Raw genomic sequence first — 25,031 nt, forward strand, 5'->3', positions numbered from 1 at the left:
AAGTGTTATCCAACTGTCTCATTTACTTAGATTTATTGTCAGAATACACGCAACAATGCTCTAACCACAATAAATAAGTCACACATCTAAATAAAAATAAAACCACTAACTGAATTCAATGATAAAAAGGCATCCTAGCAACCAAAGAAATATTTTCCTTATTTCTTCTTTATTATTCTAAACCATTTAGACCTAGCATTTGTTAGCCTCTGCAAGTGCATTTTTAGTGTACTGAATTTCTTTGAGTTTCTTTTTTTTCTGACACTCAGTAATTGAAAAATGTTCAAACACAGAAACAAAGCCCTAAGCTAGCTCCTTCAGTCCTCTCACAGACAATAGGAATTTGCCTGCCTTGTGCTGGTGAGGGCAGCCAAGGTAGTAAGTTGATGGTTAGAAACTACCAGACATTGGGGGCTATCCATGGCTGTCTGGAGGGGGTAAAACAAAGAACAATTCTGCCAAGTCTCACCGAACACATATGTGCAGTTCCCAAGATGGCAAAGACTGGAAAGTACTGCTGGTGGATGAGGAGAAAAGGAGGTAGATGTAGGTCCATTAAGTGAAGCATTTAAAGGAAAACAACCACCCCTCCCACTTCTCAGCTTTTGTGGGTTAATAATTCCAAACACTCCTGCTGCTCCACGTGCCAAGGGGGTTTGTGCTGTTTGCAGAATACACAATGCCACCATCAGCAGCAGGCTGGAAAAACAAGTACTACTGAAGGCTGGGAGGACCTGCCACCTGAGGATCTCAGTGTGCTGAAATCATTACGGACCCAGGGAGTTGATGGCTCAGATGTTAACAGTCCCTTTGTGTTCTGCACACACCATGAGAATATTTAGGACCACTAGGCTCATGGGAGCATTTAACTGTATTTCATCTCTGGAACAAAGCCATGGGAGAGGCCATACCCTGGGGTGACATCTTGCAACACACTTTCTAACAGGCAGCTTTTAGTCTCTCCACCGGCAGACAGGATGCCAGTGAATGGTGACTCAAATCAACCCACAAATGTTGTAAATTAACCAGATGTCCTCAATTCTGTACTTAAGCACCTGAATTAACAGCCTGGCTATTAACAGTCATGAATATTTGCAGTCACCTGCGTGCTCAGCACTGGGAAGCCATGTCCAAATTGGTTTTGACTATAATGACAGTGGCACAAATCCTCTGACAAGGACTGTAGCTTTGCCCTTCCCAGAGCTGAATTAGTTACTTTGACTATTTAGAGCGAGTAACACCTTCTTCTGTCAAAACAGGTTGATAAGAAGCTGCAGTGCATTGAACAAAACAAGTGTCCTGGCTGGGCTTTCCAGGAACTGAGGCAAGTTCACAACAGAAACCTGTCTATTATGTACCAGTAATCCTCCAACCATCTTAAACACAAGTCTCTGGAACAAAAACCCAAGTACACTCATGCAATGGCTGAAGAATAAGTTCTGCTCTGATGAGCAGATCAGACCTTCCCACAGCATTGTTTTCCAAGGAAGATGCAAAACCTCAGGGTTTTTCCAAAGACATCCTTGAAGGTGTCATGGAGTGCAGGCCCTCTGCCAAGGTCTCATTACACTGACGCATACAGGCAGTTGAAGAGCCCGAACAACCTATGCAGTATCTCTAGAAGGATTTCATAACAATCTATTTCATTACTGTCAGGCTTGGCAGGTCAGTACCTTGTGGGGATGCTGACCCATGACAGGACACTGAAGGACTTTCTTTGATTCTTTTACAATATACCTTCCATACATTTCTCCACAAGCCAGCATATTTAAAGCAGCAATAATATATGCTGTGCAAAGCTCTCTCCTTTATATTCACATTTGCCAGAGAAAGGGATGTGCTTCTCAACCATTGCCACTCCTGGAGCAGATTTACTTTATTCCTCAGTTTATCACTGCAGAAGAATAATACACATATGTCTAAACGCTAAAGCATAGTTTGAGTTTTAATAATGAAGCTGGATAATGAAATGTTAAATTTTTTATACAAATGTAAATTTCTGCTTTGAAGTAATTTCTCTCTATAAAGACAGTGCAACCAGAAAATCTGAATACCAAGAGAGGTAGATTTGTACACGTGCCTTATGCTGATCTACTAAAGCATAAATCTTTATTCTTTCGTCACTAGAGAAACATTTCATTTTGCACTTAAGCTCCTTTTTCACAGGAGAAACTCTGGGAACAGGAAATGAGTCCCTCCCACCTGTGAGGTTCTCCTGTCCTACTGCCCTGAGTAGCTCACCTAGACAGGGGAGGTCTCAGCTGACTCCCCCCAGGGCAAGGGAACAGGTCCCACACCTTTGAGTCTCTAGAGGGGAATCTCAATAGGCCTCAAAGGTGGGTAAGGATTTTTACTAGTTAAACTTGGCTTTACTTTCCAAGTCCCCAGTTCTGTAAGTTTTGTAATGCCTGAAAACTGAACTTTTCTTAAGACATTAAAAAATTTAATGCATTTAAGGAGCTATTGGAAACCTCTAAGTGACTGTGCAGTGAGTCCACACCATTCAGCAACCCCCAGAATGAATTTATTTTGCCTCTAGTAATGTTAGTTCCCTCCTAAAAACTCAGTGAGACCCCCAGCCACTCACACTGTGACAACCTTCAGCTTCTGTCGGTTTTGTCAGTTCTGGCAAGAGCTGCCATGCCAGTTATTGATCACCATGGCACCCACAAAATACTGCAAGGTGTTTTTCCATGCTCTATAGAAAAATGAAGCCAAAGAGCAGCACACCTTATGAAGCTACAGCTCTTTGGCTTTACATTTTCTCTGGCCTTCTTTTGTTCAACTCTGCTGACCCTTAATTATCTTTAATAGACATCCTTGGTGAAAAAGTTGACATCGTGATTACACCAGCGTAATCTACTGTGGTGCAACAACTTCAGCTTCTCATCTTCCAGGGTCACATTATTTAAGGGACAAAGCCCCCAAACAACCAAGCCAAATAGCCTGCAGTGATGCTATGACAGTCCCTGATGCAGAGGTGTTTTCCAATACCTCTATCAATACATGAAGCCAGTGTCCCAGAAGGTAACTTTGGAGCCATGGCCACAGGGAAAAGGAGCAGGGCTAGCTGGACTGGAGGACAGCCCTGACAAGCCCTTTCTGGCAGGAAAGTGGGCAGTGGGGCAGGGGTTGAGTGGGGTCTGCCAGCTTGGATTACACAGAATTCAGAGCCAAGGAAAGCCAAGAAAGGCATGTTCCACTGGAACAAAATGTCTAAAGTTCTTCATTTGTGGAAACACCAGCATGTTTTCACCAGGAGACAGGCTGGACAGCAAGGAGCAGCCCAGGGACTGAGGCAGGTGGCTGAGACAAGACCACACCAGGCAGCCAAGACATGGAGGCAAGGGGACTGGCTAGATAGTGAAAAATATCCTTGAACATCTGAGCTGTTTGGAAGTCCTCAGTGTTCTCCTCATAGCCTGCTCTTATCATCTTTTGTTCAAGGTTTTCCACCCGTATTCCGTATTTGCAACTTGCAGTTCCCTTGTTAGGTTGGCACAGAAAGGAAGGAGACTGCTAGCAGAAAAAAAGTCAAGACCTTTGCCCTGTTTAACATAGAAAAAGGATTTTACACCAGACTGACTAACAGACGGCAGGGATGGTTTTTTCTTATTATTATTTGCTCTTGTGTTGATTTTTCAAATACTTCTGTGCAGGCCATATTTCATTTATGCAACCCCATTTCATGTAAAAATTCTTTTTCTCTAGCATTTTTAGGCAATTAATGCCTGGATGAACTAAGCTTTTTGAGTAAACATATACATATATATACACATAAGTAACAAGACAGACTGAAGATCAAGTACTTTTTGCCACCAAAAAAAATCTTTTTATGTCTGTGTTGGTCCTTATCTGAGAGATGAAGTTCAAAAGACAGATTGCTTTTAAAGAAGAGATACAATGAATCATAATAGCCAGTTATTACATTGTAATGCCTTTCGACTTCACTCTTAACGAAGATCTTCGCTTCAGCACAGCTCTGTAGATGATCACTGCAAGCCATTTACCATGGGCATGAAGCAGCAGATGCTCTGCAATTAACAGTGGAAGTTCTGTGTGTTCTGCCTCTCCCAGGCCACTCAGCCATCTGGAGCACATCTAATGGACATGAAGCTTCAGCAAGTATGAAATGGTAAAGTACTACACACAGAAAGCTGTAAGTAAAGAATACTGCATACTAGTAAGAATATAAGAAAATATTAGCCCAGGTTAAGTACCTAATTCTAGGGTACGACTGAGACTGTAGATCATAGGCAGGCGTCAAGGTCTCTTCAGAGTACTCAGTGTTTGCTCCTTGTTAGACTTAAGATATTGAAGAACCCCCAAATCTTTGGCTTCTGCCTTCTCATAGGAACCAGGAACTTCTGTAGGCAATACGGCCTTGAGATACTGAGCAACAGAGTATCTATTTTGCCCCTGGACTCTACTTGCCTATCTGGCATCCAGTAACAGGGAGTGACAGAACAGAACGGTATTCCCATTCCCTACAACAGAGGATACAGAACAAACAGTCCGTTTTCAACAACTTCCCTTACAATATTCAGTGTGAGACTGGTAAAAAAGGCAGTATTATTTTGTAAGTGGCAGAGTATAACTCACCTTCTGTATAATGTTGCCAAAAGATCATAATGATGATTCACCTCTCTTTTGTTTTGTTGGTTTGGTTTTCAGTTTGGTTTGTTTCCTTTTAAACACAGAACTGTTTACCCACAAATAGACAGTTACCAACACAGTGTGACATTCTACTCCCTGTGTGCAAATGACATATCAAAACCAAATGAAATGTGTTATTTTTTCAATAATATACAGCCCCGTGGCTCAACAGAGCATGTGTAACGGCTTCATCAAATTCCGAGAGCAGTTTTTGTCCCAAATGCATGCAACTGTGTGATGAAATGGGGCCACTGCTATATCTGAAAAATGTCCCAGCAGAAGACACTACTTCTCAATACAATCCAAGGAGAACTTAGAAACAAAGGAAGCATCCAAATCTGCACTGTTGTTAAATTAAATAAACTTAAGTCACCAGCTACTTAAGTGCTGTTTTAAAAGAATAAAATATTAGAAAAAAGATTTTCTACATTGAGGGAAATACTTAAAATATTTTGAGTTTTTATTTTATGTATCCTAATATCAGGGTCATTTCCAAGGATCTATGCCACGGGACTGCACACGAGGTACGCATGAAAGCCTCAAATGTCAGAGTGAACAGAGGTGGATAACAAATTAAAAAAACAGATTATAAATAAACTGTCATTTTTTATGCAACTCTGAGAGATCACAAATTAGGATTAAGGTCGACTCATAATAAACCACATGCAAACTGGCATCAGAGGGAACATGTGTGCCCCAGAAAAAACAAAAATATCCAATTTATCTGTATAAAAGTAAGTCAGAGAGACTTAGAGGAGTAGCAAACATTGCCAACATTGCATTACAATCTGCATTAATAATGTTTGATCTGATGCCAAAACTTCATGATTAGCAGAAACTTCACGATTAGCAGAAAGTTTTGACTGTTGAGAGAGGAAGATCAAATTTACACTACTTCTCAGTCCAAGTAAACACACTAAGAACATTCAGTCTGACATTACAAATAGCCATGATTTCATCGTACATATGGGAAAAATTAAGGATGACTAAGCCCTCGAGGGAATATGCACAGAATAAGGTAGGAAGGTCCCTGCTGGACGGGTGAGTGCTGTGTTGAGCACACTCCCTAGCAGACATAAAAGAATCCCTAGCATAACCAACTGAGAGTTTTATTTTTACATTCCTAGGTGGGCACTCCTGTGCATAACAGTGGATGAGCTGATACTGCAGCCATAAATACAACACAGTTGCAGAGTCAGTGGGGAAACCAAGTGCAGTAGAAACTGTTGCACTAGTTCCACTGGACAATGTTGTAGTCATTTAAGGATTTCAGTTTTCCCAAGACGCAGCATTTTGGTGGTGTCCCAACCCCTCTTTCCAGGATTTTCACTCCATTTCCATGCAGTGCCATCCCTGCAGACCGAAGACCTAAAAATCCTCTCTCAGAATAAAGATTAACTACAAAAATTAGTAAATGTTTGGATAACTTGATTATCATAGCTTTTCTTGACAAAGAACAGCTTCCAAGAGTCAATAAAACAATCAAAGCAAGTGGTTTAGGTATACAGTTAGAGAAAAATAAGATTAGAAAAGGTGGTGGTATCTGCCACTTCATGACAGAGTGAACTGTACCAGCAGCCTTCTCACCCGGCACCAAGCATCAAGGAAAACTGCAGAGACTCACAAGTCTAACTCCATGTGGAAACGTCTTAGATATACAGTAGACTTTTACTAGGAGCTCATGGCACTTACTGGTTCACAAAGTGCCTCTCACAGCAAACCACTGCGCTGTCAAAGCACAAAGCAGCCTCAGTAACTGCAGCTTATGCCTTCAGCCTGGTGATGGTCAGTGTATGAACACCATGTAGAACTGTAACTTCAGATGGGCAAAACAATAAGTAGCACTTTAAACTTCGTGACAATTAAATGATCAGACACTAACACTATTCAAGTTTCTCAGAATCCTCCCTCTGAGCAGACCATACTGCCCAGGGCCAGGGTTCTGATATCCCCCTTCTTGGCCTCTCCCCTGGAGTGGTGGTACCCTCAGAGCTGCTGTACTTCACAGCGTAAGGAAAGAGAGGAGACATGGAGGTTGCAGCTCCCAATCTCCACGACCCTCATCCCAGAAAAGTCCTGATCAGCATGATTAGAGAGCACTGATTTTCTGAATTAGTTCTGTTCTCGGTTCAGCAGTTGCCAACTCCAGCAGTGCCCATTTCCCTCCACTGACTACAGAGAAAGCACACAAAGTCAGGTTTGAGCAGCTCAAGTACAGACGTCTACATACGTAGAGAAGAAATGTCTCCTGTGTGTTTGGGAGTTTTAGGGGAAGCACTGGAAAAGGAGAAGGCTATGCTGAGGTCAGGGGCCACATAATTACAGGAAGAAAAAGTAGACCCCCACACTCCAAACCTACCTTGAACTGTAGCCTCTGCTATGGGTACAAGTTCCCCCTGAACCCATCCAAGACTTCAGAACAATCAGGTCATCTCAAGAGCAGGTTTTCAGTTCAGAGAGACAACCTTCTGCCCCCCTGCAGCTGCAGAGATCTGCATTACACCAGTGATTTTCTGATACTTTGAACAACTGTGACATTTCTCTGCCTTCAGTGCCATGAAAGATTCAAGGTCTTGTGTCTAGTACTGGGTAGCAGACAGAGTTTATCAACTCCATCAGCCCAGGCAGGAAGGTCATGCTGAGTACAATGTTTTCAGATACACAAAGTCAATAAAATCAGCAGGCATCACTTCGCCAAAGAGTAAGTCTCCCCTGCCATCAGAGACATGCCTTCTCCTAAGAGATTTAAGCACGGACACACATTCCTTTCTTCAAGTAGAAGGCTTTGTGGTCCTTCTGGTATACCTGATTTGTTTACTTAATGCCACCTAATCAGTTGTCAAACCAGGCCGAAGAGCTTCGCCTTGCAGCAGAGCAGATGCATACAGCTCTGCTCAGTCTGCAAGGCAGGGACATTGTGTCCAAGTATCCCTTTATGCTTAGAGAAACCCATCAGCCTTTAGATAGCCACCAGCTCTGCTCAGCACTGTTGGCTGTCAGTGTTATTTACCCACTTGAGCCTCCAGCCCTGTTTACAGTACGGGCAAGTACTGTTTTATACCACTTATCCTTTGCAGAAGATGGTTTGGTCGTTGGCCAAAACACAACCTCAAGCACAAAGAACAACTCGCCTCCTGTGTTCAGTTGGTTCAGGCTGCTCCTGCGGGCACCCCAAGGGCAGAGGCTCACGGATCCCTTAAACTTCAAAATAGCATCAGAATTATATCTTGTGCAAATCTTTTTAAATGACAATTCTCAAGAAAATATATTTTGAAATAAATGACACAGACTGTTGTGTCTTCCTTCAGCTCACATCAAACATCACTGGAAACTGTGCACTGGATGAATGTGGTCCAGTATGGCACCTTCTCCAACTCTGACCTTCTCATCTCTTCATAGAAAACTGGTACAGAATTACAGGCTTCATTACTTTTGTTGGTGTGTGTTTGACTGAAATTGGTACAACACATTACAGGTAGGGAAAAGCAACGGGTTATGTACTTGAATAAGAAAAGGGCGCGTATTAACAAGTGTCCAACTATGAACATACAGTCTCCCCTGGCATGCAGTCTCGGGTCCTAGAGAAAAGACCTTAGTGAAAAGTCCTACTATGTCTTGATCACGTGCTTGATATGCTCCTTATTCCAGCTATATTTCTCGTGTCTGTGCAGAGAGAATTAAGACTCTTCTGGGACATTACTTTTGTTGTATGAATACCAGAGCAATTATTTTTACAGACTATATTCTATGAAAAAAATAGTTGACTCAGGTCTACTTTAGCCCTGCATTACAGATGCAAATAAAAGCAACACATAATGTGAATTTGTATTTCACCAGTAAACTAACCCATCACTGATTTTCATTGTCCTTTACTAGTTTGAATTAACATCCATTTAAATGTTACATTTAACTTAATGTACTTAACTTACATTTCACTTAAAGAAATGCCAATCTTACAGTTTTAGTTAAATGGGGAAGATTTTCCACTGAATTTTTCATATCATCACATAGTTCAAAAGCGCAGGGGACTACGACAACTCGGGGGATTAAGTCTCCAGCACTTCCAAAAACTTTAATCCTTGTTCCAGAGGGGGGGTGCTGAGCGCTTCCCAGAGCAGTTTCCTGTTGCCAGCAGTGTCTGCCTGTGCCAGTCATCTCCTGGAGCAGTTCCCCACTGCCAGCTATGCTGAAAAGACAGGGAATTTCCCTTTGGGGAGCTGCCGGGGCACTTGCTGCCACGTGGCTCAAAATCACCCAGTCCTGGTGCCGCTCCAGTTCATCATTGTCAAGTGGTTTTGCTCCATCGGGATCCACGCTGCTGTCTCGGTGGCACAGGACTTTTTTCTTCTAATGACATACTCTTCCAGGTTTTTCTCATTTTAACCAAGGGGGAGGGGGATGGCTAGGTGACATTTTTTCTGCTATTTATTGTTTTTGTTTTGTTCTCCACTTTTTTTAGTAAAATTGTTATATTTTTTTCCTCCATTCAGACTCCTCTTAACTTCAAAATTTGTCAATATTTGGGGAAGGGAAATAAACAGAAGAGAAATGGAGTTTTACCTCAGTAGAGGTCCCACCTCCTGAACATCTTGTCATTAAATCAAGACAAGCAAAAGCTTTTATTTTGCTCTGACATAACATTAAAGATTTTAAAAACTTCCTTCTTGAAATGTCCCTTATGTGTTCTTCGGTAAGGGCCTGTCCTGGCACAGGCAGTGAGTGGGCAGACACCCACTGCATGCTCACTGTGGAAGACAGAAGGGAACTGGAATATCTTACTGCAATAGCCACAGTCATAGTTCAGCTCTTCTGCAAAGTGCAGCAGATTTACGTGCACTAAGCTACAGAGCCAGATGTCTCCAGGGCAGGAGCTTTCTGAAGGGGTAATTTCCTGGCTAGCTGCATTGTAAGTATGTATTTTCTTTAAAATCTGTTTTTTAATTTTTTCTTGGTTTATATTGTTATTAATATTTAAAACAGAGTGCTTCACTAGTTTATAACAGACAAGGACTACTATGTTTTCAGCAGTAAACACAAAGCAAAACCAGATCAAACAAAAGCCTAAAGGGGCAGGTGACAGATAGTGTGGACAGCTCCCTTGCAAAAAGCCATAGTAAAGTGATAAATCACCCTCTAAGGATAATTCAAACAAAGCAATACAGTCATGTCCATAGATACTTACTCAAGCCAAAATCCAAGTTGGACAAAATGGGTACAGCAAGGTGGCTACTTGTTCTACCTATCCAGCTCCAGCTGTGCTCAGGTCCCAGCCCTGCCTTTGCCTGCTCCACACTTCCTAATCCAGAGCTCTGTAGCACCAGTGTCTGTCCTTCCCCTCATGGAGCATCCAGCTGTTCCCAACACACGGTCAACTCCCTTCTCTTCCCAAGCCCACAGAAAAATCTTCTCCCCTCTCTTCTGCTCTGACCCATATCCTCTGCTTTAAAGGCTCTTCAAAATCATCATCCAGAAGCACAGGTTGCAAGGGTATCCAAGTCCCTGTCCAATCAGGTTGCTCATAGTTATATCCACCTGGGTTTTGAATGTCTCCAAGGATGGGGACTCCACAGCCTCTCTGGGTAACCTGCGCTGGGGTCTGAACACCCTCAGAGTAAAGAAGCATTTTCTCAGTCTAGGAAAAATTTCTTATGTGTGAACATCTCTGTGTTGCCTCTTGTCCTACCATTGGGCCCCACTGGAAATCCAATCTATGTAACCAAGTCCACCTCAAAGACTGCAATCCCTCCCGGCCCAGAATGCACCATTCCTTTCAATCTCCTGATTAAAATGCCCTTCCAGGTCAACTAGAGATCCCTTGGATGAAAACAAGGATATGGCAACGTGCACAATTTATTCAAATAATGGTACTTAAAGCAGAAGGACATGTCATTAGATTCTTTTTGACTTCCTTTTTCCTAAAATCTTAATATCATGTTTTCTGCACATCTTTAGAATTAACCTCAAATTGAAACTCAGCCTTAAGAGCTGAATATTTTTCAGGCTTCTGTAATTTTTCCAAGATTATTCATGTAAGAAAAGTATTCTGTCCATCACCACATTTGAGGTAAAAAGATATATAATAAAGTCAGCAAGTTTTAAGGAGCAGGAAGCTTGGATTTAAAAGCACAACATTGTGCCTTCTCTGAATGCAGAGCTACTGAAGCATAAACATATACCTCTGTAAGGAACATTTTATAGTGAAAATTTTAACCAACAATCCTCAACTTTTGCCAAATTAAGACCCCAATAATGCTTAGACTGAACTAGGTTTAAGAGTGCATAATAAATGGATTTTAATACATTAATAAGTACTAGTAGTAAGCCACAGAAAGCATGTCTTCACTTTCCCCCTTCTAGCATTTTTAAAAAAAATAGAAATTGTAATAGTGGCAGGACCCTTTTGCCAACCTAATAGTACAGAAGTAACTCTTTCAACTGCACTCTAAGGAAAAAAAAACATGCAGTGATGACATGACTAAATATTTCCATGTTATCAAGCCCAATAAAACAGATTGTGTCAGAGAATTCTGAAGTTTCTGTAGATAAAAGAAGATCCTTAGAACCTTTGATTTCCCAAATCAAGGACTGTTCCATAATGTGCCTTCAGAAACTGCACAGTAAACAGTATAGACAGCAGTTCAGAACCAAATAATAGTTTATATTTATATTATTTTTTAAAATTACAATAATTTTTATTGTTTCTTGAAAATAATCAGACAACTGTTTAAATTACTTTTTTGCCTTTGTTGTGAAACAACTGAAAGAGAGTTTCTGAATTTCCTTGATTTAAGGCACCACTGACCTCAGAGAAAATATGATCTTAATCACACCTCTGTTTTTTTCTTCCAATTGACAGATGAATTAATATACTGCAGGCAACAAATGAAACTTTTCATCCTCTTAAGATACATCATTTTAGCTCACGGTAAATATTAAAACCTCAGTTGTTTAATTTTCTTCCATAATCAGATAAATCCAAAGTACTTCTGACAATACTGTGGCATCATTTTGTTGCTTCTGCAGCCGCCAGCTAAAGATTTCTGTATTTCTCGACATAAAAAATTCACTAAACCATGCCTTTAGAAGCTCTACAGAGCCCTTTCATGATCCACTGCAGTTGCATGCAGTTGTGGCACTGCTACCCTTTCAGCAGCCATGTGCTCACTGAACCAGCCGTGTTAGCCTAAGCTCCTTAAACGCGTCTTTTGGTACTCACTCTCCTGAGTGGCATGTGGGAAACCAGGTCTGGGAATAGACTTGGCTGAGCAGAACACGGGGAAGAGTATGTAGCAAGAGCAGCTGCCCGCACACAGCAAGCTGCCACCACTGACCCACGGCTACCTCTGCCACCTGATCTGTGGGATCAGAGAGTTCCCACTACCTGGGATGTTATTACTGCAGCAAATGTTGTGGTCATCATCATCATCATGGCTGGGCTTCGCGAATGAAGGTCTGGGGAAGGTTCTACCCACATTTGTTACAAGCACGCTGGTGGCTAATAAGGCCAATACGAGACAGGTACGTCCAGTTGCAAAAGGCACAGCAGAAAGACTCCTTAGGTGGTATATTCTGCAAGGCACGATTCTTTCGCGCTGTCTTTTCTCCTCCAGAGTGATCCTGTGTGCTTTCTCAAAGGCATCAGCAGTGTTATAGACAGTGTGTCTCCAGACCTCCTGATTTGAGGCCAGAGTAGATCAGTTATGTTGATCAATATGGCCAAGGTTAAGATGTTGTTTCAGGGAGTCCTTGTATCTCCTCTTTGGGGCTCCTCTCATGCGGCAGCCAGTGGCAAGTTCACCATAAAGCAAGATCTTAGGGAGGCAGTGGTCCTTCATCCTTGAGATGTGCCCTGCCCAATGCAGCTGTGTTCTCAGCAACATGGCCTCAATGCTTGTGACTGCTGCTCGTTCTAGAACAGACGTATTAGTCACATAATCTGACCAGTGAATGTACCCCATGAGGTTGCAAGCTATGCTGGTGACGGTACATGCCGTCGGCAGGGTCTCCCATGCCAGACAGGTCAAAACCGAAGGGTCAGATATAAGATGTGGTCATGAACAAGCTCACATAAAATACAGCCTTTGATCACCTTTGTACCCCTATACACCAGACCAGTAGATAAAAAATACTGTTCTCCAAACAGGCAGAATCCAGTCTTTGGATAAAACAGTCTTTAGACACCAAGAGACTGCACGTATAAGCTATTCTTTTAAAGACAGTACAGTTCTTACAGGTAACATAAACCATTCTTTTTCATTCCAATGATGGTTGAAGTTATTTCTGAATAAAGTTTGAAAAAAAGTTATAAATTTCTCTTAATTCAGAGGTGCTGCTTAAATGGAAACCAATCACTGTATCTCAAATGACAACTGCTGGTCTCAAGGCATAAAGGTAGTACAAGGAAATGAAGCACTGTCCCACAAAGGTAGATCCAGTGCAGTCTCCGAATTCCCACTGCCGAGGGAGAGCTCACCAGGAATCTTTCACACATTCTAACTCCTTTGTCCTTTTATTTGTTTGTTTGTTTATTTGTTGCATAGAGTTTACTGTCTTCAAGCTGCGAGCAGGACCTTAGGAAGGCTTCTGAGCTTTCACTCTCACCTAATTGCTCCTACACTCAAAGAAAAAACATTCTCTTCCCATTTCTATCCCACAACTCCCAAGCCCTCTTTCTACAGTCTGCACAACTGATTAGTAAGCGTTGATAGCAGAGAGCAGTGAGCTTCCCAGTGCCTCCCCCACCTCCAGACCCTTCCCCTAGGGAACAGCTTCCCAAGAGTTCCAGCACAGCTTTTTATTTAATAGCTTCAGACCCTGCTAGAAGGAGCTGGGTTGTCAAATTTCAAATCTGTGCTCTCTACACAGTACTCAGATGGGCTTCTGCAATAGTAAACATTAACTCTCCCACGTGGCATGCTCTTTACACAGACATGACTGAAGCTTTACAGAAGTCTTCTTCCCTGTGCTTGTATTCCTCACTTTTAGTCCAGACACAGCATTCTTCTGACTGAGACAAGGAACTGAGACTTGAGGAACAGGGAACAAGCACTCACCCTGCCGGGGTCCAGAGATCTCCATCAGTCATCATCACTCACTCTACCCTCAAAAAACCGCTCACATCATTGCATGCCTTGGAGACCACCCTCACCATCCCAGGGTTCAGTTGGCTATCACAGTTTTTTTAAATCTCTGTTTTTGTTTCGACAGGGAGCTAAACCAACTATCCATAAGTTGTTCTTATCAACACCCACCTTCACAGGACCCAACAGACACAAAAGTCTTGTCTGAGAATTAATAGGCTAATGAAAGCACTGTGCAAAAGACTGTCTAGTGCCATTACAGCAGTGCAATAGAGAGCCCTTCCCAGCTAATAGTGAAGAACCCAAAATAAATATCGCTGAATTGCTGTGTGGCAGCAATCCGCACAATGGACTAGAGTAATTTTCCAGGTCAACCAAGGTTTTAGCTGCTACAGGGATATACTTGAATTTGCAACACCATTTTATCTAAAATCTTCATGAGACTGCAATGGAGAGCTGTGCTTCAGGGACTCAGCTCTGCTGAAAAGCCAAAGACCTGGCAGTCAAAATACACTGCAGAGAAAAGACAGAGAGTCAGGGCAGACTGAGGTGTGAGCACAAGAGAAGAATGTCAGGAGATGGGAGAAGGTTAATGGAATAATATGGCAGGGAGCGTCAGTCTTCCCTCTCTGTGCAGACACAGCTGCCCGAGCCACATCCTGTGACCGAAGAGAGCATCAACAACAAATCTCTCAACCAGTGTGGCTGTCAGAGGAATTTTCCCACAGTAAAGATCACATTCATTGGTCTGTGTCAGGAACTATATTGTATTGTAACATCCCTGGAATTCCAGCAGACAGAAGAAGAAACATGCAACCTCAGCCATGAACAAACTCCCAGCTAAAGTGATGAGGAGCAATGCAGCATGGCAGATTTTATATGTGCTGACCACATGGCCAAGCACAGTGACACAAACTCAAATGAAGAACAGAGACCATATCTTAATAAACCTGAAAAAGGGCAGAAACCCCCAAGCATTAGATAAAAACAAGTGTCTGAACCTTATGGATGTATATAACCAAAAGAAAAGAAAAAAAAAAAGAAAAAAAGAAAAAGAAGAAAAAAGAAACAGAAACACTTAAGAATTTGAAGTGTTTTCTTTACCTTTACAATCTCACAGATTTGTCCATGGAAGGGGAACACGGTGATGGCCATGCAGACAACACTGCAAACGTCACTGTTTTTTGAAATAATAAACTAGTATTTCCAAATATTTTTTCAGGGTTTTGTTTTTTTAAGTTTCCCTAACATGTGGCAAAGCTTATGTCTTTTTAAGAACTAGACTTTTCTTTTTATCTGTAATGGTCAGTGTTATTTTTTTCATACATATTTTTCAAGTAATCTTTCTCAGCATTTGTATGAGAACAGGATTTCACAGCCACTCTGGTTTTTCTTTTTTTTGGTCTGGGACCACTTCGTACTTTCTCACAATCTTTACAGCTGGAAAGCTGTAGCCTACGCAGAGAGGAAAGCATAAATTACACTATGACGGGTTTATAAGACTAATTCTAATAAATATCTCTCAGTAGCCTCCTATTCACTGTCTCCCTAGAAGAGCAAGAAGGGATTTTTTTGCTGGCAGCATTTTCAACTGCATCAATGTATTTCATGGAAGTGCATAAATTTCAACAACACTTTGCCAGGAAAGCCCAGACGAGCTTGCAGACCACGAGGTATAAGGAGGACCCCGCAGAGTCTTCTGGCAGGGCATCAGATTGGGCTAAGATAGACCAGAGATTTGATCCTATTTCATGAGCAGGTGCACTCAATCTACCTTTTTACACCTCAGATCACTGTGAGTCAGGCTTCGATCAAAGCTTCTTCCCCCACAAGACCCTGCCCTGGCCAATTCACCTGACCAGGAGCCAGGCAAGGCAGAAATCAGAGATGTGAAGCAGGTTCCCGTGTCCCAGGATGCAGCCACCAGCACCCGCAAACCAGCCCAGTCTGACCCACTTCCCAAAGGCACCTAGTTTTCTTGCATTGTTTCATGCTGTTTTGTTTGGGTATTCAGGAAGTCCAAAACTCAGCTTAAAGATCTTTTCATTTCTGTGGGACCTTTATACATCCTTTATTTCATTCTATCTACTGCCACTGGATTTTTATTGAGGGAAAAAAAGGTATCACAGAGAGATAGAAATTACAGTCTGGAAAAGGAGCAATGTCCAGTGCTATCAAAACCAGCTATGCCACATGCTCTGCATGGGGTAGATGTATTTTTCTCTCAGTCATCCTTTCATGACTGTTGATTGTCCTGTTCTTATTGTTTAAAAAAAAAACATTTCATGCCTTACCTACATGTATTTATTTTAATATTGATTCAGCTGTGTCATTGAAACACACAGAAACTCACGTGCGTTTTTCAAAAGTTAATTAGGAACCTCTTTACTCAAGTATGACAGGCTTTTCTAGAAAGTTATATCACTTCTGAAACTAGGATTTAGATGCACGATGATATGGAAGGAAATTGAGGACATCTTCATTTTGGAGACATTAACCAGTCCAACAGCTTACCTGTACCTCTGACCTATACCCACATCACTTGTTACCAAAGTCTTCTATGGTGAATGCTGTAGAGACCAGAGAGGTCTGTGTGTTCATGGCTGTTTAAATCACACAAACCATGAAAGTCTGGGATTAAAACCAGAGGTTTAAGGATGATGTCCAAAGGCTAAAAGCACTGAGTACTAAAGCATCTTCTGCAATACTCGCAAGAGTTTCTTCCTGTGTTACACTTCACACAGAACATATCAAATTATGGCTTTCTACTCTCAGACTAACTCCATCCTCTGTATCACAACCTCAGTACACAACTAAGACTCAAAAGAGTAACATTAAAAAAATGTTAAAATTAAAAGTTGAATTAATCTGGTGATGGAGTTCTTGACACTTTATCTGTCAACTCTCCTTTTCTGATCATATTGAGTTGCATCAACTTGCAGAAATACTGAGAAAGCTTTTTAGGCTTTTCCCTCATGCAAGACATGCAGCTGGACTTCTCCTTTGGTCTCCATTAAATGCCTTTACCCAATCTCTCTGCACTTTTCCTTTTCAGCACAAGCACAGAGTATCTAACCCCACCCCCACTTTTTGTTGTGAAACTGGAACATGCCCAACATTTTTTCTCCAGTAGACAATTTATTTTTAAATCCATGGCTAAGAATGCAGCATAATATATTTTAAAACAAATGTTCTTAGTCATCATTTCCATAATATTTCAACCCCTTCACAGGAAGTATTATTCAGAACAGTATCAACAGTTTTCCCATTAGCAAGTGTCCACAGCTCTTCATTTCAGATATCAGCAATAATATAAAACTGCTGTAATAAAAACATGGATAAAGACTATTTGGAGATCTGTCTGGAAGGTTCACCACATTTCGGTGATACGTAGTTGGTCAGCTACTGAAATGAATGCTTAAATTATGTTGTCTGTGTTAAGAGCACAACAGATCTTGATCTTCAAATAAATAAAGTTTAATATTTAGTAGGTGATAATACAGGTCTAAAACTAAATTGCCTTCCTGAAACAAATTCTCATTCATGCCTGTTCTCCTAAGGAAGGCTTTTTTATCGCAGATGAGCAGAGACAAGGTCTCCTACACATTCATTCCCTGTTACTTCTTAAAAGCACATCATACATGCACAGAAAGTGACGTTAAATGCCTGGTACTTTTAACAAACTCGTTTGTTCCGCCTTCTTTTTCCACATAGCACTGCTAAATGAAGGTGTGTTTTGTGTGAGTGGTGAGGGACAAAAGATGTCAGGTCTGAAGGATCATATTAAAATTTTAAGGTTTTGCAAATTATGGTTTTATAAATGCCAAGGTCATGCACCCATACCACGAGTCTGGGCCAGCAATTTTGGTCATCAAAAGGAGATAATCCTTGGTTCCCTGGCTACTGCATTACACTTCAGTACAAAAGTGCACCTGCCATAATAATATAAAAGCAGATGAATCTCTCCACTACACTTAAGAATCATGTAAGTAATGAGATACTGCATTGACTAAATGTATCTTACTGTGTGCAGCTGGAGAAAAAATACTCCATTAAATTGCTATATTTCTTCTTTCCTTTAGCTGAATTATTACTTCGGCTTTACTTACTGTCATGATTTCTTATTTTTAGGTTCTTTCTACAAAAACATGTGAAATAATATGTTATGTTCCTATTTTTCCTACAAAATTATTCCTAAACACACACAACTTAGGCAGAAACCACAAATTCATGATGAAACAGAACACATACTTTTGATTCATGCTGCCATGGACTTTTAGCTATAGAAGCCAGTGAGAAATCAGCTATTGACACCACTGTGAGCAGGTTAGACCATTCAGAGAAAAATGTAACAGGATAATGTCACCTTGGAATTAAAAGAACTAAGTGGTAATCAAAACATAAAATGGTGTAACCTGTATTGTTTTCTCTCAACTCCATTAAAAGATTAAAGGTCATTATAAATATACTGTTTTCTAAAATGTGCTTATCAGAGGCAACACGGAGAGAATGATGGAGCATGTCTGATGTTCAAAAGCTATAGCATTTGCTGTCCCGCTAGCACTGTGGTTTGCTGAGTGTAAAGAACATGATTAGAGAATGCACCTGAAACTATTTGCAGAAAACAGTATTCATGCCTTTGAGTAGACTTCACACATCCAAAAACCAGACCCTGCTTGAGCACCCGCTGAGGGGAGGACGTTCATCTCCATGACCATGGAGGTCCCAAGGATACCTATGTTCCACAAAGTAATAAAAGGACACTAAATAAGAAAATTATTCCACTTCCACAGTTACTTTTGCAATTAGATTCTCTCAGAAAACCTGTTTGCAATCACTGATGAACAGGCTCTCTCACCTCATATTCCTGGCAGAGTCCAGCAGTCTCATAAAACCCAGCCCCTTGGAGGCCTGTATATTTAAGGCACTCTGGAGAAGGGGTATGGATGTGCCTCTGTCTTACTTGTACTTACATGGGGCAATCTATCCAAAGAAACTGGCTAAACAAAGCAATGTTTCTAGTCAAAAATGCCTCACCTCGAAAAACAGCATAAATCCAACATACCCTACAAGTTGGGCCTCATCCCATCCTAGAGCCCCAGGTTTACCCAAAACCCCAAATTGCAAGGTCCATCTTGCCTCTTGTGATTTTTGTCCACTAGGGTAAAAGGCCTTTATGGGATCTCCTATTCCTCTTGCTGTTCATACAGTTCATAGCCCAGAAATCCATCTTGGCTCATAAGTGCGGTTGGTTTCCACCTAACTGGACAAGGACACTTTACAAAGTCAAGGGTAGAAAACAACTGCTGCCCTACTGTGCCAGAAAATCTCCTCTGGCCCTGGCTGTCCATGAAGTATTATATCTGTGCTGAGACAGAAACGTGAACCAGAACACAGTTTCAACTATCAACGGTTTTCATACATCAGATGGAATTCCTAACTTCATAGAGGGATGTATCACATGGCTACACACATTCCTAAAAGCACTAAGATTCTCACTTATTAGTAAATAACAAAAAAGTTACAGTGATTCCTTACATTTCTGTTTCTGTTTAATGCTGAAGATAAAAAACTGTTAACAAACCAACAGTAGAAAGAAGACAAACCTAAAAATGTTAACCTAAAATAGAGCCCTATGTACTAATTCTAGATAGAGAAGCAGTATTTTTCAAACACCTACTGTTTGGAAATCTCTTCTAAGATTACAGACTCTTCCAAGTCCATAAAAGAAGCAAAGAAGCAGCAAGTAGTGCATAATTCTTTTATTACTTTAGAGAAAATCAGTAATGGAAAAATTCATCAAATGCCTACATCACACAAATTAGTAAAAACCACAACACACAGTTAAGATCTTGTTATGGGTGAAACATTCCCGTGTATGACTTTATAACGTTGAACTTTTAACATCCACAATTATTTATAATTTCCCAAACTGTAAAACACTTTGTCACCTTATTGTAAAGATTTTCCAACGAGTCCATCACCTTGCCAGGGGCAGGGACGCCTTCCACTAGACCACGTTGCTCAAAGCCCCATCCAACCTGGCCTTGAACACTTGCAGGGATGGGGCATCCACAGCTTCTCTGGGCAGCCTATTCCAGTGCCTCACCACACTCAATAACAATGTCTTCCTTATAGCCAATCTAAATTTACCGTCTTTCAATTTAAAATCACTGCCCCTTGTCCTGTCACTACAGGCCCTGGTAAAAAGTCTGTCACCATCTTTCTTATAAGCCCCCTTTATAAGGTCTCCCTGGAGCCTTCTCTTCTCCAGGTTGATCAACCCCAGCACTCTCAGCCTTTCCTCACAAGAGAGGTGTTCTGGCCCCAGAATGAGAAATCAGATGTGACACCCCAACACATTGTGTTATATGGTCAGACACTGGAAGAGTTTCATTTCCATCCCACAGGTATTAAGTCTCATGTAACATGCACACAAAGAGAGACGCCACATGGTACACAGAGAAGAGCAAACAGTGAGTCTCTCGGGAGGGCAAAGATATGCCCCAGAGCATCACGGCACCATTTTGCTCATGTTCAGCTACATCAGTAACTTGAACTCAATGACCTTCCTGTCTGGAACATGCTATCTCCCAAATTCATAAATCTTGACAAAACTATGTAAAAAGAAGCAAGATTCTCAAGCAGTATAAAAAAAACTGTATAGACAGTTTAGTCCATGGAAGTAAATGGATTCATGACAGCTAAAGAAGCAATGACCAGATTTAGGTTTTCTGCCTGGCAAGCTCTCCTTCTCCTTAGTTCAACTAACCATCTTGCTACTTCATCAAACTTTGCAACCTTTGCCTAGCAGTTTGAACAAGGAAGACATTAAATACCTCAGACTTTGCTTTCAATGACTCAAAATCACAGAGTTTCTTGAGCTGGAAGGTACCCAAAAGGATCATCAATCCCTGAAACTGTCATTGCAACAAGCCATGGTTATCCTCAAGTGCCTGCCAGCTCGGCCTGGCTCTCCAAGCAAAAGTGATGCTGGGTTACCTCTTCTGTTTGTTCCAGAGGATGCCAACATCTATTCATACCCGACTTTCAGTGCTCGCCAGGTTGCCCAAGGAGCTCCAGACAGAAGGGCTCGCCACCTTCCACCACCTACAGACCTCCAGAAGAACCTCCAAAGCATGACAAACTAAATCTGACAGGATTTTTAGTATATAATGTTTTCCATTATCAGGAAGAGATACAGAATTAAAGCTTCTGGCCAGTCAATGCCCTTCTGTTTCCATTTACGGTTAAGAATGCAAAAACTTGATGGTAATTTCTTTCCCAAACTCTCTTCAGCCTGTTCCAATTTTGGGACATAATTCAGTCTAGTCAAAATATTTTAAACAATGTGGTTTATTTATAATAGGAAAAGGCATCTTAGCAATCATCAAAATTACTAGAAGTTACTATATTTAAAACACAACGACTGCATTTTCTTCTCTCCCCATACTGAGCAAAAGATTGAGCACAAAATCTGAGCACTGCTGTACACAGCACAACAGAACCGACTCCCTCCATGAACAGCTGCAGGCAGAGCCAGAAAAACCAAACTTTTTAGGTTTCCCTAACAGCCAAACAAATGTAATATTAGGGATGGCAAAAAATATTGAATAAATAATCTATTTTATGTATCATAGTCCACCTATGAGTACTACCACCTATCCAAAAAAAAAAAATTACTGTGGAGGAAGATGTAGCAGTGCTAATACAAATTGTAAGATTAAAAAGCTCAGTATTGCTTAGGTCACATGAGAGTTAAAGGAGAAGGGATACTGTAAGTGTATGTAGAATAAAAAAACAGAATTGCAAAGCAGTAGTCATTCAGTATATGAGACAAAAAGAGAACTCCACAAGACAACAGGCTTTCATTAAATGTAATTTGCTTGCAGTAGTCAGTATTAAAAGATGAAGTAAAAAACCATCAAAACTCAAAACTGGAATTACAGTAAGATTATTCGTAACAGTAAGCCAAGTAGTAAGCTCACATGGGAAAGTAAACTAGGGAAGGGCAGATCACAGTTGTCACCTGTTTATTAAAATTTATTTTCTTTGTCTGCTGAATCTGTATCTAGTATTATCTATTCTCAAGAAAAAAATACACCACCTCAAAAAAAAAATCCATCCCCAACTCCCCCAAACCAGCATTAGAAATGTTCTGAGGGACTCCACCAGAGGTTTCTATGTTCTGCGTATTTTCTGGAGCACAGTCTGCCTGTACACACAAAACCCTCTACTCTGCTCAAAAATACCAAAAGCACATTAAACCCCTTGTTTTACAGTGTGGTGGTTTGACCCTGGTTGGATGCCAGGCACCCACCAAAGCCACTCTATCAATCCCCTCCACAAATGGACAGTGGAGAGAACATAATGAAAAGTTCACAAGCTGATAAAACGACCAGGAGAGATCACTCACCAACTACCATCATGGGCAAAACAGACTCAACTTGAGGATATTAATTGAACTCACTACTAACAAAATCAGAACAAAATAATGAGAAGTAAAGTAAGTCTTAGAAACAACTTCCCTCTACTTGTCTCTCCTTCCCGGGCTTTACCTCCTCCTCCCCCAGCGGTGCTGGGAGACAGGGAATGGGGGTTACGGTCAGTTCATCACAGGCTGTTTCTGCCACTGCTCAGAGACAGGAGCCAGCCGGCATTGGCTCTACTGGACATGGGGGAAGCTTCTACCAGCTTCTCATAGAAGTCACCCCTGTACACCCCCCACTACCAAAACTTGACCACACTAATCCAATACATACAGATAACAGGAAACTGCTGGATGATTTCCAGGCTAAACTGAAGAAGCTTTCAACAAGTGTCGTTACAGTAAAAATGTCAAGATTTTGACTCTACTAAGATTTTACAACAGTACTGCAAATGGGTGTTAATTATTCTGCATGAGGATCAAAGAGAGAAAAGTCACCATTTTGGTGACACTGCTTCCTGGTAATCTGGATGCCAGACTCCAGCTCACTAAGCATTTTTGTCTACTCTCTAAGCATCGTTGTCCGCTCTCTAATAAAACACACTGAACTCCTATCTGACAACTGGAACAGAACTTTCATGGCAATTATTTATTTTTCAATCAAACTACCTTTCCCAGGAAAGTAGACAGCCTAGTTCCAAGCATGAAGAGAGGAAATTAAAATAAATGCTAGCAATTATGCAACGCCTTTTATGTTTTCTGTGATACCTCCTTGAGGGTTTCCCAGAGGATGCTGGTATGGAAACAAAAGCTGCTATGTTCTCACTCTCCCCACACAGCTAGATGTTAAAAGCTTTTCACCTAAATTTAGTTTTAAAACTGTCAATAGAAAGTGACACATGAATTTTGAATTCTTTCCATATCATTGCCTGTACTCCTCCATGTATCACAAATTTGGGAAGGGGCTGTGGTGACAGGGCTTAAGCAAGAAAAAAGTGAATTCAAACACAAGTGCAGGAAGAGTATGTGAGAAAGTTATCACTCAAGATTTGGAGAGCAAATGAGAACCTGAAACTCAAATGATGTTGGATAACACTTTAGAAATTATCAATAAATCAGGCATTTTCCTTTTCCTTTACATATGAAGAATTTTGTTTAATAAAAAATACACAGTAAGCCCTGCTCCTATTTCATATTCACTTACTTCTTCTCAGCTTCAGATGTTACAATACAGTACAATCAGCTTTAGATGTTACAAAAGTATTTCCATAGGAAACTACTTCAAATGCAAACTTCTTTTAATTTATCTGACCTTGCCATTGTTATTCAGCATTAGAAGATGTTTCAAGCTAGGGAAGGGCCAAGGGCTTGTCTACCAAGGCAGATATTCTTTAAAAGTCACTGCTCTTCCAATTATTTTATACCATGTTAAGTGAAAGAGGGGACAAGAATGAAATACACATTATGATAAAGAGATGTATGAGATAACTCACTGGAACAGAACACCTATCCCTATGCCCTTGACATTCAATGTGAATTGCTGGTGACCATACAAATCTGTTTTCTTGTATTTTGCCTTTGAAACCTCTCTAAAGTTAAGGTGCTGCCTTGATAGACACTAGCAAATATTTTTGTTCCATTTATGAATATCTGTCATAAAAGCACATCACAGCTGAGACTGGTCTCACTAAAACACTTTATGGACAAAAACTTTAAGTACTTACATTGCTTCCACCTGGCATGCCTCATTATAAGTCTCTTTAGCTTAAGCTGTCATTCATTTACAACAATACACACACTCAGAAAATCAATTTAATAAGCACAGAACAGCTTGCATCACAAACCACTGAGACCTGTTCAGTGCTTAGCTTTTTTCATCTTTTATCACTTACATTTATCTTTGGTCTGTCTGAATAGATAACATAAAGGTGGGAGCTAGCATTAATACACAGCCATATAAAGACTAGGAACCTGAGCCCCAATCTAGGTGTAACTTCCCAAATAAGCTCATGGACAAAATCCCAATGAAGCAGACGTGCACTATTCCAGAGGCCCCTGACGCTCTAGAGTCTGTTTGAACTGTCTGAGCAGCTTCAAACACCTCCATTTTAAATTATGTTATTGTGCACACACAGAATATCAATGGCAGTCCAGAGAAAGAATAAAAATAAGTTGGAGAACAGACTGAATGAGCAGAACTAGAGCACGACTGATATGACTTATAAAAGAACAATTTATAAAAGAACAACCCAATATATGATTTTTTTTTAAACAAGGTAGACATAAACATCAAAGGAAAGCAGTGACTTCTTTCCTGAAAAGTCTGTGATAAAAGATGTCAAATGCTAAAAATGAGCAATATACATATTCGTTTTTTGTAAATGTTATATTGAAACAAAAGGGGCATTTTTTAAGACTTGTATCAGTGTCTCTATTAGACATGCCTGAATGGATCAGCTGAATTGTGCTGGGAGGATACAGAAAATAACCAACACCTTTTATTTGTTTGTACCCATACAAAACCAACAACCAAAATATGTCTGAATGTATACACAAATGCTCAGACAGGTTATACATGAGATCTATCTAATAACAGCTAGGCAGGAGATGAATCTTCATGAAATGGAGCTAATTTTGCTGTTTGTACAGAATAAATCAGCCAGAGCCAGACACACATTAAACCACAACAACTAGCATGAGTTTTCCAGAGCCTTAGAAGTTACTTTAAGTCTGTAAAAATGCCTTGTGGCCTTAACAGTTGAAGCAGTAGGTTAAGGGCAGGCAGGCTGGTACCAGTCACCTCCTCAGCACCTCCATGTAAATTGTCCTCACTGTCTTAAAGCCCGCAGTCTGCAGGAGCCTGGGCA

At 40.8% G+C, this 25,031-nt stretch overlaps 1 protein-coding gene across 1 annotated transcript in view; it reads right to left on the bottom strand.

Annotated features, from left to right (window-relative positions):
* Window positions 1-25,031, bottom strand: part of ST7 (suppression of tumorigenicity 7) — a 144,616-nt gene that overhangs the window by 105,119 nt on the left and 14,466 nt on the right.

Source organism: Chiroxiphia lanceolata, chromosome 5 (genome assembly GCF_009829145.1).
Source record: "Chiroxiphia lanceolata isolate bChiLan1 chromosome 5, bChiLan1.pri, whole genome shotgun sequence".
Classification (NCBI taxonomy): Eukaryota; Metazoa; Chordata; class Aves; order Passeriformes; family Pipridae; genus Chiroxiphia; species Chiroxiphia lanceolata.